This window comes from Halyomorpha halys, unplaced genomic scaffold (assembly GCF_000696795.3).
Source record: "Halyomorpha halys isolate HHAL.00 unplaced genomic scaffold, Hhal_1.1 Scaffold629.1, whole genome shotgun sequence".
Classification (NCBI taxonomy): domain Eukaryota; kingdom Metazoa; phylum Arthropoda; class Insecta; order Hemiptera; family Pentatomidae; genus Halyomorpha; species Halyomorpha halys.
The window spans coordinates 907,398-920,662 of NW_027111602.1; the positions used below are offsets into that span (position 1 = coordinate 907,398).

At 31.9% G+C, this 13,265-nt stretch overlaps 1 protein-coding gene across 2 annotated transcripts in view; it reads left to right on the forward strand.

The window, feature by feature from the left end:
• Pgant1 (Polypeptide N-Acetylgalactosaminyltransferase 1) overlaps positions 1 to 13,265 on the forward strand; it is a 49,091-nt gene that overhangs the window by 17,966 nt on the left and 17,860 nt on the right. Inside the window, exon 1 of one of the 2 annotated variants that reach the window (XM_014427300.3) lies at positions 3,179 to 3,200. The exons of the other annotated variant lie outside the window; for it this stretch is intronic. The gene's annotated coding sequence lies outside the window, so the exon portion shown is untranslated. Of the gene's footprint in view, positions 1 to 3,178; positions 3,201 to 13,265 lie in introns of those variants that run through there. 2 annotated transcript variants of the gene reach the window in all.

Genomic DNA, 13,265 nt, shown 5'->3' on the forward strand with positions numbered 1-13,265 from the left:
TAATAAACATATCACTTGCGGGAATAACCCTATCTTCTAAAACAATTTACTTTAACCCATTGGTGGGTTGTTAGTGATGTTGACGCCAATCAATATTAAAACTTGGTGTAATATTGTGCATTCCAAACAGTTATAAAACTCAACACTTTACTCTCTATATTAGCAGAAATGAAAGAAACTTACTAAATGTTAACATGTAGGGATGTGTATTTGTAAGGAACCGTTGCATGTTGGAAATAACCAAAGTACTACACGAATAATTCCAGTAATGAATAGATAGGTTCGTACATTTCATTTATCAGAAGGAATTTAGTTATTTCGTTAGTTTTTAAAAAAACCGTGCCCGTGTAGGCCTCGGCGCGAAGCGCCGAGGCGACATATTTCCGTGACAACTCTATATATACGTATACTCTATGCTAATATTACATAAATATAAATTAAAATCAATCCAATGTTATATATTTGAAATAATAAACCAGTTCACATATTGAATTCAGATATTTATTTTTGCTTGGTTATACATTAATTAATTTTTATACATATGATATAATATCCATATGTTAAACGAAGTCAATTTCCGTTACGGGACACTTTTTCTAACATGGCATCCCGCAAAATGATTTATAAGACGTTGTCACGTCAAAAGACTGAATACGTTTAATGCAATAATTGTTCAGTATTGTGAGCTCAAATTGTTTAAAAAAAAAAATACACACATACAAACGAATACGTTATAATTAGGACTAAGACTTTTATGCAATTGCATGTTGTTTTTTTTAGCAAACGTTTTTTAAAATAATTGATCATATACCTTTACAAATCAGTTTATATAGTTTCAGTATTGACTTTTAAAAAAATTGGCATTGAACAAATTATTAAGATCAGAATATTAATATTAGTAAACTTTTGTATTTCTAAATTTCTGTCATACTTTTGAAAGGTAAGTAATAAGTTGGCAACGAGAAATAATGTTTAAAGTGTTTTTCTGAGGATTTTGATTTTGAAGAATTAAGTCTTCTGTCAGCTGAAAGGCTCATATTTGTATTTGTACATTTGGCTCGAAAATCTAGGACGATTTTTATTAAAAATAGTATATGAAGATGTAATCTTGTAAATAGAATATTTATCACCTTACCTGAAAAAAAAATAAAATAAATAAAAACCGATTAGTTTTAGCAGAGGTAGTAAGACTTCGTACCCAAGTTTTAGTTTCCCTACCGTCTAGGAGAGTATTGTAGTCGGTTCAAATTTTCTATTTGCAATTGCTGACTCATCTCTCCGTTTTAGAGCCCTACGAGCCCCCCTTTCCCCTCCAAAAAAAATTAATAAAATTTTAATTCAGACCAGTATCAGCAAAGATACGGCGCCCTTGTTTCAGAAATTCCCCCTGAAAACCTGATCACGTTTGGTTTTGTTAATTTTTAAAAATAATTCATCTATAAATCATCCAGAACCCACTTGATGCTCGTTTGAACAGTACTTGCATAGTGTAATAATATAAAATAAAAACAAAAATTGGTCCGATATTTTAGATACATTAGTGAAGATACGTGAAGAACCAAATAATTATTGTATTGGTGTTTGCTGCCGTAATTATGTGATTTCTGTAGGTGAATTCCCCAGATACATGTGGATCACTATTGCCACCTTCTTCAATGTTATTTGGTTTTCTTTCACATTTCTTTGTTCTTTCAAATGCCATATATATTTGCAATATATAAATATATATTTATATATTTGCAATTTTTTTTTGTTTTTTAATCTGGCTTATAAACTTTATTAAATGTACTGTTTATTATTCTCTGTTTGTTTAACTTCATTGTTTCCCTCATTCTGTTCGTTCACTGAACCAATTTTAATTTTTTGCTTTATTTTTTGCCAAAGTGTAATGCGGGATTTCTTAGGTTTTATTTTCACTTCACTGGTATGCATAAAATTTAACATCTCTTCATATTGGCTAACAATATATTCTTTGTAAAAACATTTAAATTCTTTCGTCACTTCACTACTGAGATCCTTTGAAGAAGGTAACATATTGCCTGAGTCATCCTGGTGCTTTCTACACTGACAGCATTGATGATCTGATAACTTCTTAGAAATATCTCGGATCATATGGCAGTTGAGTTTCGCCCAGGTATCTATCTTTTTTGAAAGTTGTTCGTAATTTGCATTTGTTAATGATTTATTCTCATTTTTTTCTTCCTCGTCTCTGTTAGAGATCTTTCCGCCTTTTCTATGCCATTTCGGAAAAATTCTTCTACTTCTCTCTAGTTTTCTTTGTTCTTCCAATTCTACTTCTTCCTTATTTTTCTCATCTTTTCTGCTAAATACCGTGTCTTTTATCATTCGTTCTCCACTTTCGACCGATGATTTCGGATACATTTCCATTGCTTGGCATATCTCCGCTACTGCTTTCTCTATGTGATATTTACATAATTGTTTACAATATTCACTTTCCTCCTCCTTTGTCCTCTTTGCTTGCTTCGTCTGCTTATTAGCGAAAGACTTTTGGGGCTTCCTTGACGGATAGCTATCATTGCCGACATTGTAGCTGTGAAACATGTTTGGGTTGTTGGGGTTTTGAAGACAAACTGTTTGGGGCATTAAAGGATTGCAGCCAGATATTACAATAGTATCACTTGTGTATCTTTCCTGCGTTGCTGATCGATCACCATATTGCCAATTACTGGTGTAGGATTGCTGGTGACTTCGTTGTATAAAGGAACCTTTCCAGTAGCAGTCAGCCATTTGACCCAATCTCCATTCTATTGACGGATCGCCTCGTTGGTTTTGGTGACAGCTCAGAATATTATGTTGCAACGCGGGTGGTATATCGGAGAACATCTTTTTATTTTTTCTTATCTATGTTCACTTGCACCTTGAATTGTGATTTTAATTTAGTTAAGTTTCAGATCATTTATTTTTTTTTTTTGTGTTGAATGTCTAAAAAGGAGTATTTCAAAATTTAAATCATTTTCATGTTTTAAATTTACATATGTTTAAAAAAATGAATTGCAAATTAAAATGTTTAGTTTCACTTACCTGGATATGAAATATAGAGTAAGAGGAAGTATTACGTTCGTGCAACATTTCGAATTCCTTTTTTCGATGGAAATACTAGTTTTCGAGCTCCCATCAGTATCAATAACCAAGACTCCCAGAATGGAAAAGTTGTACGGAACTAAAATTACATATGTAAGGTAGGAACATATAAGTCGGTGTAGGTAGGGTATGGTAAGGTATGATATGGTAAGGTAAGGTATGGTAAGGTAAGGTATGGTATGGTAAGGTATGGTGTAGTCTAGCTATAGTCCATTAATTCCATGGCGTAGCCTCAGTTTATAGCTAGACTATACCACCTTAGCTGGACTGATATCAGCACCTTATAAAGCCAAAGGGATACGACTGAGTAAAGTAATACATTTCATGTATTATATATGTATGAAGTACTAATTCTATTTTAATGAAGGGTCAGTTCAATGAAGTACCAGTTTATCGAATCGATTTTTCACATTTTCTTGATCTTCTCTTTTCTCATTGATTCTTTTTAAACTTGATGACAGGGGCCGTCCGTAGCTCAGATGGTCTTAGCCTTGTTCTATCGTTCTCAGATCTGCGGGCCACGCCGGTTAGAATTCGGCCTGGGGCATTGACTTTTTTCATTAAGTGGTGGTCCCACAAAATGAAGAACTTGACTCCCCACCATGGTTAGAATAGGTTGGTCACCTGTAGATAACTAGGTAATCACCAACTTCGCTGTGGATTACTTAAAAAAAACTTAATGGCAAGCTCAATTGGAGAATTAGTACCGAAATTGTTGCTACAATGCCTAAGATAGAATTATGATTTTTTTAATTATGGTACATCTAAGATGAGTTTGCATGTGGGTAAAGGAGGGAGAAGAGTGCGCAGGCGCGAACTAGACGTACCTGACATTATTTTTTTGGCCTTGTATAATTTTAAATTAATATTAACTACTGGTTGTAGTATAGTTAATTGTCTAGCTTAAAGTTTTTTACGGATTTGGCTAGTAAGGTAGGAGTGGAATTTTAACTATGTTCGAGAGAGGGTAATCATTTTATAAAAATTATAGCTTTTACTTTAATTTAATATTTAGATACAATTTTAAAGTAAATCTATGTTTTAATTTTTTAAAGCTCCTTTTAGTTTAGTAATGATTATATTAATTCAATAAGATAAGAAATATAACGCTATATCTTCGGCAAAGAGGGTTGTATTAACATTCTAGATTTTCGGATAGCCATTTATGAATTGATCGAATAATATTCAATTGGCTGGTAGTTGAGTGATAAAATTTGTTTTTAAAAATATTAAGAGATACATAAGTCAAATTATTCTCCAGCTTTATGCTGTTTGACTAAGGGTGTAAATCGCATACATTTTTTAAAATATCAATTGGAAAATTAATTATATCATCAGTGCCGAAAATTTTATTTATTTGTAGATATAGTATCTAAAATGATCCCACATAAGTCTTGATATTTACAACCTTGTAAAATGACGATGCTCTCGAACCAATTTTTCGTCAACTTCTTCCGCTAAATTTATTACGGTAAAAATGTTTTTTTTTTTTTTTTGGTTTTTTTTATGACTCCCTTCCTGACCATTTCTGAAATACTGAGTGAGGGGTCAAGTTTTATTTCATGGGACCACCAGAGAAATATAAGTTGATCTCGTAGCCAGATTCGAACCGCCACTGTTGCTGTCATGAGTTAGTATCTTAACTCCTACTGCTACAAACCGTAAAGATGATTACAACTTATTCGATTAATAACTAAACGTAATAATAATGATAATAACAAACTTATGACATTCGTAACGTTTCACCTTTTTCCCATTTCTGTTACTTATATGTACCGTGTTAACCGTTAAATTAATGTATAATATCTTCTATCTAGATTTTTTTTTTTTTTCGGCCAAGAACTCCCATTGGAGTCCTATACTGCCTAACAATGGTTGGGGGTCAAAGTTCTTCATTTTGTGGGACCGCCACGCAATGAAAAAAGTCGACGTCCTAGGCCGGATTCGAACCGGCACCGCCAATAGACATCAAATTGGTAAGACTGTGTCTTAACCACTCAGCTATGGGCGGCCCTATCTAGGCTTTTATTAATTCTTTAAAAATAATCTCTTATAATTCATTGACATATTTTTTACTTATTTGAATTTCGATTTTTTTATCTGAAACGTATATTTTTCTGTTTGATTTCTTAAATTTGTTTAACTTGTTTGTACTTATTTTTATCAATATGGACTGAACTGATAGAGATTCATGTTTCTATTATTCGAAATAAGGTTGTTTTATGATGCATTGTTAAATAACACTTTATGAGGTACTAAATCGATTGATTACAGAACAATTCACTCCTGATTTGGTTACGTCTAGGACGTGCTACAGTATCAGTAAAATCGCTTATAGCTACATACACCATTCTATCACTACCCACACCTGTTTTTGTTTATGTGTTTTTTTTAGTACTATCTAAGGTATGATTTGCGCTTGTCAAATAATGGTTGTTCTACTTTTCTTTGTGAGAGCTGGTGAGCAGAATCATTTATTTGAACATTACAGAATTCAGGTTATTTATTAGAACAAATGTACTACGCGGCTTAAGAAAAAAATAGGTGGAAAGGATTAAGCGGTAAGCGGACATCGAGGATTTTGGAAACGACAGGGAGGTTTCAAGTGAATCTCCATGAAATGGCCGAAAATTGAAATTTGCATAATAATTGCACATTAATTCGCAAAAATACGTCAACTTATCGGTGTGTTTTCGGAATCAGTACAGATTGTTTTTATTTAAATTATTGCAAAGCAATAGGAAGACTGAAAGAGGTCGAGTAGAACATTTTTTTAAGCTCCGTCCATGATCATAAGGAAGGAATTTAGCATAACATTTTTTTGCTTGATTTTATTAGTTCTTTGCCGCGTTACGGTGCTGTATCAGCCTTCAAGTGTCTGACACGCACACTGTCAACTCTTACTGTCATTTCGGCTCCATACTAGTCTGATGGTGATACTATCGCCAATAAACAAATCTTTTCTTAATCCTTTCGTTCAAGATCTGTTATGTTAAGAAGAAGCAGAGGAACGTCAAGTATTGTACACGATTATCGAGAGAGAATTCTAAGAGAGCAAATTCACATAAAAAAGTTCCCTTGATGATTGATTGAGGACTAATGTCTACTCTACAAAACTCTCCGCATTTGATATCTTAACTAAATACGAAAATTGGTACCGCTACAACCCATGAAAAGGTCAGGGGTTCAGTACTTTGTATAGTACAGCTTCTTGTACGATTTTACTAGGAGGTAATTTGTTAAAGATCACGCTCAACCGCCAGATTTTTCCTCAGTTAAGGGTATTTAATTTAAAAACTTCTTTTCAATCCCGAAGACCCTTTCACACACTAAGAATTTCACAGGACAAAAAAGACGGTCGAAATTTGTTCTTGGAGTCGGACGCGAAGGAAGGCTTTCTCACTAGACAGATTTTTAGCGTTCGGTTTGGACCCCTATTTTTTCTTTAGTTGCCATCATGAATTGAAGGCGTCTAATATCCTTTTGTTTTTTTACCGTCCTTCACAAAATCTCCTCCCAACCAAGTTTAAGGGGTTCATTGCTCACCTGAAGCACCACCTCGTTTCTGTTGATTTACGCAATCTCAAATAAATATTTTCTATTATTTTTTCCTGCTATAAAAGTAATTTTATTTTTATTTTATAATACTAGGGACACCACGCCCTCATGTATACTTTTGGAATAACCGCTCCTGCTGGAATTATGTTTGGAAAGATGTACTGCTGGATCCAGGCATAGTTTTTTGTCACATTCGTTCTCTAGCGGGTGCTCATTAAGATTTAACTGAAAGAAAGATTAATGTAAAAAGTTTACAATTCTCTCTAATATCTTGTTATGTAATCAAAATTGCATTAAAAGACATGCATACTAAATATTAAATTCATATATATTTATTTTAATTCTGTTATTTTGGATACAACATTATAGTAAGAACTTGTTTATCTCTCGGAGAACTCTCGTATCAGGTATCTATCCTTCTTCTCTATAATAAATTAGAATTATAAGAGATACCATGAAACAGGTTTATCCATAAAAACAATATAATATTCTCAAGAAAGTCTATTCAAAGCACAGAATCAATTATTAATAAAGCTATCGTGTTATATATATGTAGGATATTCATCATCTCTCATTTATTGTATAAATTGAATTGATGTATAAATAATTAAAACATAAAAAAACGGATAAAAAGTGAAGAAATCTATATATACAGAAATGGTATCATCAGATGATTTTATGTATTTTATTAGTAGTAATGATCGTAATTAAAACTATCAAGAAAAGAAACTTTAAGAGAAAGAATTATGAAAAAAAAAAATTTTAAATGTATATCTCCCAATACAATAGAAGGGCTATTGATAATATTACTCTAAGAAGATTCTTTACAGTTTGATTTCATGGCGTTATTTTAGGGAGTCCGGTTCGAATCCGGCCTTTATTTGACCGTTGACCTTTATTTTGAGGATGACCCACCGAAAAAATTTTAATCTTCTCACTCTGTCTAGAATTGATTAGTAACTTATAGGATTACTTGTCCTTCTTCTTCAAGTTATTAAGATCAAAACTCATATGAAACATATTTCCATTTATGGATGATACAGATGTTAATTGCATCAACAAAACAAATTAAGTTGTGGCCTGAGTTATTTTTGTTCTGAGTCGACATGAATGAATTTTCACTGAGGATAATGATATAATGTGTATTATGCTATATTATATATTATATCCATACACAATATATTGAGTTGTAAAATAAGTTCGTAGCGTTTTTCAATGTTTCAATTTCATCCTCTCGTGTGTTTATAAAATCATGTCTACTTGGTCTATAATGTTTAACTATGCTTAAAAAAAGATTAGTTAAGGTGCTTTTATACATCAGTTTCAACCTCATCTTTAAGTGGTATTTTGCTTGCTCAAAATGGAAGAAAAAAATTCGTTTTCGTTATTTAATGATTTTTTATTTCGGAAAAGCAAAATCCTCTGCACAGAGAACATTGAAGCCTTAAAAGAAAGCACCGTCCGTAAGGGGTTTGCTCGGTTTAGAACCGGAAATTTTGACACGGCTCGCCCTTCTACTGTTGATGGTGACCAAATTCTAGTATTGGTCATAGGCAACTCTCACTCTACGACACTGGATATCGCAGAAATTCTTAACATATCTCATGCAAGTGTCTCAAATCTTTTTTTGAGTTTTTAGTTTTTATTGAAATCACCAGTAAAAAACGCTACTAACTTATTTTACAACCCGATATTATATTTTGCACCGCCATTAGTGCTGAAATAGAAATTATTCAGAGTTTTCACATCACACATATAACATATACAAGCGTAGTTCGTTCTACAGTCCTAGACTGTCTGGAAAACATCGAGGTTTTCAAACAGTTTCCAATTCGCAATTTTTCTTCTAAATGAACGAGTGAAAGTTTTTTTTAAAAAGGATTTTCAGATCTTTAATTATAGTATTGTTGGCAATTAGACCTGAAATTTATGAATCCTAACTGTCAAATGCTTATGAAGCAAGAAGGGTCGTCTTAATTTGTTGGTATCTTGTTCATTTCTCTAGTTCTAGAAGATCATTTCACTAGTTCTAGAAGTTCATTTCTCTAGTTCTAGAAGTTCATTTCTCTAGTTCTAGAGTCTTCAACATGCCAAAATAATAGACATTCCTTCGGCTTCCTCTCAGAATTTTCCTATGGGATCATAAACTTTTCCAAAATATAATTTTTTAAAATACTGATAACTCCTGAGGTTTGACGGGGTCGTATGAATTTTTTTTTGGGGGAGGGGGATTTTGTTAAAATAATGCCTTACGAACAATTTTGTGAAGTCATTTTGTGAATTTATATTGATATGAAATAAGTTAATCGGAAATAAACTATCTAAAAATACTGATTATTCGATTTTTTTTCTTTCTTTTTCTGTAATATTCTGGAAATAATACTGTATTCACTACATATATGATTTACAAAAGTTGATCTATATTATTATTACTGAGTTAAAAAAATTTAAAACATCTTAATTTGTGATAAATATATTAAAGTGGCCATTTTTTAAAACTAATTGTCTAAAAGTTGATCATTAAAACGCACTGTAATATATATTTATGATACACTTCTATCCCTAGAGAATAAGTTAATATAAATTTTAAAGGTGTTTGAGAAATGATAATTTTCAGCAAGTCGCGAGTTTATAAACATTCGCCCGACTGTGCATGGAATCTATTCTGGCCTGGATTGGTGTTTATTTGAAGGCGGAATAAATTTCGACCTTTCCAGTCTACTTAAAATAATTTTGTAATGTATAAGGCAACACGTTTTTTCTCAGTGTTGTAGTACATAAATACCTTAAACCGAGTAGAAAAACGAGTTCATTCTTAAAATTGAATAAATATCAGTTAGCTTTTTATGAGTTATTTTAAATGTTATTTTCCTTTAGGTTTTGTATTTTTTTCTTATTTAAATTTAGTTGCTTAGTTTCGGATAGTTTTGTTTTTATATCCGTTATTGGATCCTACAACTAAAATCTGATTTTTTAGTATATTTACTTAGTATTTGAATATATATATTGCTAATTCCTTGGAACAGTCACATGTAGTTTAAAAAACCGTTAAGAAACCATAAATGTATTAATGGAGAACTGGTTGGTTATTAGTGTTTTTCAACTTTCTAATATGAAACAATTACTGTTGAAATCTGCAATAGCTATCATTTCACATTTCAATTCCACGAAAGATAATCAAATTTTAGATTATTTAGCAGAGTTAAAGACATATCAATTCCCACCTATTAATTCTTGCAGTAATCATAAAACGTGATCCATAAGCGCAAAAGAAATCGAACTTTGAATCTAATATAATCATCGAAATCTCTATAAAATAATTGATCTTTCACGTATAGTTTAGTGACTGGTTTAAAATTTTATTTTAATTCTAGGCAACTGTTAAACACTTTACCGCAGGGGGTCCTCTGGAAATTCACTTAAAGTACGATTTTCTTTATTATATTTTAATTTAAATACGCATTATATAATTTATAAAATATAATATTTAGCCAAATAAAGTCTAAATACCTTTTTTTTTTTAACGAAAACGACACACTAGGGGTATTCATGATGTGCTAAATACAAAATATTTTTTGTTTTTTTTTCGGTCAAGACTCCCTTTGGAGTCCTATACTGTAATAAAATGTTTTACCATGTTAAATGTTATAAGTATGGGATTTTGAGCTGCCCTATTTAAAGTCATGTTAAATGGTAAATGCATAAGAGCTCCTCGCGGATGTTCTGAGCTACTTGTTTTATAAACATTCCTTCTTAAACTTCATGTTATTGTTTGATTAAATTAATAATAGTTTTGATTAAATTAATTTATTACAACATGTTTTCCTGCTGAGTGCCTTGTTTATCTTCTAACTTGTGAGGAACAGAATCAAGATGGGCTAATTGCCAACTGTCATCATTGTCATCCATTGCTTTGTTAGTTTTAAAAACATCCAAAACAATACTAACAAAATCAAAACTCAAACTACGAGCAAGTAACCTAACACAACAAACAAAATGATGAAGAGCTCAGCTGGTCAGTTGTGTGGCGTCATTCTCCATTTAACAAACCTATTAACAGACTCTCAACCATAGGGGTATTCAAGATGTTGTGTTAAATGTAAAATTTTTTACAATGTTAAATGTTATGAGTATAGGATTGTGAGTCATGCTAAATGTCAACTGCATAAGAGCTCTTACCGGATTTTCTGAGCAACTTAACTCGCTTTAACCTTTCCTTCAAAAACTTCATGTTGTTGTTTACTTCTAAGTTTTGATTAAAGTAATTTATTACAACATGCCTAAAATGAGTGAAAAGTGGAATTTGTGTAAAAGTTTGTCCACTGAATACCTTGTTGATCTTCTAACTTGTGGGGAAGAGAATCAAGGTGAGTTAATTGACAACTATCATTACATTATTATTATTGTCATTCATTGGCTGTACTAGTTAAAACATCCAAAACAATACTAACACAATCAAAACACTAACTATGAGCAAGTAACCTATCTATTTCTCCATTTAACATAAGTTTTCCATTTAACACGCTTTAACATGTTAAACTAAAGATCATGAATACCCCTAATGTTATATTGTTTTAATATGATAAAATATGAAAATATGTCTTCATTTAACACGCTTTAACATGTTAAACTAAAGATCATGAATACCTCTACTGTCTTCACCTGCATATGCCACTGAATCTATGTGTGCAATCAGTTGACATATGAATATTTCGTGGGTTTTTTTAAAAGTGAATTATTGAAAAAGGACTCTAGAAAGTTATTTCACATCACCACATTTTCTATAAAACATTTAGACAATGCGAAACAATCCTAAACATGGAAATTGTACTAATAGAGTTTCAGTCACTACGACAGCAGAACTGCAGATCAAGAATTTTATTATAGGTTCAATCATTCATTTAAATCAACCGATAATGAGAATCACAGATTTGAAAATTAACAAAATCCAATTTTTTACCAAGTATAAAGAAGTTCTGAAAATGTTTCCTCATTTCTTATGTTGGTCATGCGGAAGATTACGATCCGGTACCACTTTACCTCCCAGACATTTCCCCGCTTGATAGTATTTATAACTGTCCTAAAACATCCTAGTGTTTCTTTGTATTATTATTTCCAATACTTCTTGAATTGACAGAAATACTTTTAGAAGAGGATATTGGGGTCGCCTCGGGGTCCGGTGCAAATTGCCCGAAATCTTGTCCATTCTCGTTCTTAAACGTTAATTTTTTTTAATTCATTGAACCTTGAATCTGTACATTGGTTGTAGCTGCTCCTCAGATGTACCTATTCTTACACTAAAGAAAACGATTGCCGCTCTCTGATTACACCCTCTGTTGACTAGTTCTTTGTCAGTTTTATCCTTGAGCTCACCCCGTCTTGGGACTGACTGAGGTTAGGATCAGAACTGAGCTAACTAGGCAATTGGCTGTTAATTTAACCAAGTTCTCATCCAAACCCGTCCACAGGGCATACTAGATATCATTGTAATAACACATTAAGCTTTTACCGTATGGAGCAATAACTGAGGGGAAGTCCATTGCTGGGTATCACCGGATGTCCCATTTATTGTTCAACGAATAATTTCCTTGTGGTATTATTACTTTTGAAGTAGTATAAACAGAGCATGATACGTGATCAAGTTACCTAAATCATAAACTTTATTATTTTCTCTGACTATTAAGTGTATGTTCCTTTAAAAACTGTGCTATTTTGGTTTATTATATTGAAGACCGGAATATATCAAAAGATGGAATAAGTCTCGCAAATATTTGTTTCTCAATTGATGAACTATGATGAAAATAAACCTTAGTTATGAAAATACACTTTAGTTTCAATAATTTATTACATGTTTAACCTTACGGCTGCCTCCACCATGATGCAATACTTCAATGCTGGACGATTTTGGAGCTGGTGAAATTTTTGAGTAGTAGTATGAAATAGCATCTTAAAGTGAATTTTTTTAACATATTTGTTTTTTAAGTATGTAGCGGTTTTTTGAGCGATCGTGGAGTTTGATAGCATAAATACTGAATGATATTCCGTTAATGTTTTTAAAAACTTGTACTCAGAAATTTTTTTATTTATAAAATAGCTAATGTTTCGAAAGACTGTGAATTTAGATTATAGTGTTCATCTCATCTTTCTTTTTTCTGCTTGGCAGGCTATGTCCGTCGAATTTGGGTATGGCGCACCGTCAAAATTGCAAATAATAATTGGGCAATATATACTTGATTATATCTTTATTATTACTTTTTTTTCTGGAGAGGGGGGGATTTCCATCATTAACAAGAATGATGTGGTCTGGCATTCTTAAGATGAGAGACAGCTGATTTTTGTTCATTATAAATATGAATTACATGGTCGAAAATCAAAATTTTGTCATGGAAAATCAATATTTTATCAATTTTTTTTTTTTTCAATTTTTCACAACATAAAAACTGAAATAGCAACAAGTCACCGTCTGCTTTCGATTGTAAGGCCAAATAATTCATGTTTATGACGGAAAAAGCTCCTCCCACTCCCTAATTTTTTTTTTTAATTAGTGTTTTTAATTTTGAATCACGCTTGAACGTAAATATAATTGATTAGATTATTTACATATA